The sequence below is a fragment of the Erinaceus europaeus genome, chromosome 8, assembly GCF_950295315.1.
Source record: "Erinaceus europaeus chromosome 8, mEriEur2.1, whole genome shotgun sequence".
In the NCBI taxonomy this organism is placed as follows: Eukaryota; Metazoa; Chordata; class Mammalia; order Eulipotyphla; family Erinaceidae; genus Erinaceus; species Erinaceus europaeus.
This window is the reverse complement of record NC_080169.1, coordinates 56054107-56056253: the sequence shown is the minus strand read 5'-3', so window position 1 is coordinate 56056253 and position 2147 is coordinate 56054107. Positions and strand designations below refer to the sequence as shown.

The window sequence follows — 2147 nt, the reverse complement described above, 5'->3', positions numbered from 1 at the left end:
ATAAAGAATTCGTACAGCTCAACAAACAGAAAAGGAAAAGTGTTCCAAACAACTGAATAGATGGTTTTCTAAAGAACAGATACACATGGACCATAGACATATGGGGAAATACTCAGCTTAACTCCTCATTAAAGAGATGCATATCAAAACCACATTGAGGGGTTGAGCACACATGTTAAAAGGCTGAAGGACAGGTTCGAACCCCAGTTCCCACCTGCAGGGAGAAAGTTTTGTGAGTGGTAAAACAGGGCTGCAGTTGTCTCTCTGTCTGTCTTCCTCCCTATCTTCCCCTTCCCTCTCAATTTCTGGCGGTCTCTATCTAATAAATAAGTAAAATGAAAATAAAAAATAAAACTACTTTGAGATTCTACCTCACACCAGCAAGACAGCCTACATCAACAAAACAAGTGTTGGTGAGGATGTGGAGAAAGAGAAACTCTGTTACATTGCTGGTGGGGATGCAAATTTGTGTAGCCATTATGGAAAACTATGAGAGGATGAGGGTAGATAGCTTAATGGTTATGGAAAGAGACTTTCATACCTGAGGCTCCATATTTTCAGGTTCAATCCCCCACATCACCATAAACAAGAACTGATTGGTGCTGTGGGAAAAAAGAAAGAAAGGGAGGAAGGAAGAAAGGAAAGGAAGAAGGGAGGGAGGGGGACTGTATGAAGACTCTTTAAATAAATAAATAAAAATGGAAACACTTCATGATCCAGCAATACCACTCTTGGACATTTATCCAGAAGACATGAAAAAACTTAATTCAAAGGGAAATAATAATAATGCACACCCTTGTTCATAGTTAGTTAGAATATGCATAATTGGCAAAATATGGAAACAGCCTTGATGCCTATTAGTAGATGACTAGATGAAAAAGTAGTAAGACATACCCAATGGAGTACTGCTGTGCAATTTAGAAAGATTCTGTTGCGGGCCAAGTGGCGGCACCCTGGTTTAGTGTGAACATCACAGTATGCAAGGACCTAGATTCAAACACCTCCCACCCCCAGTCACCATCTTTAGAGGGAAAGCTTTATGAGCAGTGAAGCAGTGATGCAGGCATCTCTGTCTTTCTCCTGCTCTGTCCCCCTTCTATCTATATTTCTCTTTGTCTTACCAAAAAAAAAGTTAAAAAAAAAAAAAGACAATATAGGGCTGGCAAAAAAGCTCACTCGAATAGTGTGATGCTTCACCATGTGTCTGACCCAAATTTGAGCCTGGCCCCCACCACACTGAAGAAAGCTTCAGTTCTATGGTCTCTTACACTCTCTTTTCTACCTCTGCCTTTCTGTCTATACCTTAAAATAAATAATAAATCATTAACAAATAAAAAGATAACATTGTGACCTTTGGGACAAAATGATGGAACCAGAGGTAATCAAGTTTAGTGACTTAAGTAAGGGAAGTGAAAGACAGCTACTGGAAGGTTTCACTCATGTGGAATATAGAGACTTGAAACACATGGGCTTGTAAAAAAAATAATAATAATCAACCATCTCTAAGGCTCTAAGGCCTTGGGAGAACTGTAATGCTTATCTCTGAAGAGTAGGGGCAAGAACTTTGGTGTTGAGCATGGTATGGAACTATACCCTATACCAATATTATTTTATAAAATTATAAATGACTACTGAACCAGTCATTAAATTTTAAAATGGAAAACCATGGAGAAATTTTTGCAAATAATATTTTGCCAGGCAGAGATATTTCAATAAAACTATACATATTTTATGTTTGTTTGTTTTTATATAAAATCATTGCAGCAACCAAAACACTAACCCATCTGTAAGTACTTGACATATGAAGATTTAGAGAGAAAAACTCTTAGATTGCATCTCTGGAGTAATATTTTTACTGGTTCTGTCCCTCTTCTCTTTCTCTATTCAAATTCATTATGTGCTTTTCCTTTCTCCACTCCCAATTCTTCTGCCCCCATGGTCAAGTCAATGCTAAATGGCATTTTGAGGATCGAAAGGGGGAGAATTGTTGGTCATAAAGGGGAAATGGCTACTGGCTAATTGTGAGTTTAGTAGCTCCAAAGTTTTTTGAAGAAAACAGTTGTTGGCAAAGCAGCCCTCCTTCATAGCTTTGAGATTCTCTGCACTTACTGAACCTGTTGGAGAAACTCAGAAATCCATGGGTAAAT

General features: G+C 38.2%; 1 protein-coding gene across 4 annotated transcripts in view; it reads left to right on the top strand.

Moving 5' to 3' along the window:
* CDK14 (cyclin dependent kinase 14) overlaps positions 1-2147 on the top strand; it is a 722913-nt gene that overhangs the window by 586712 nt on the left and 134054 nt on the right. The window lies entirely within an intron of this gene.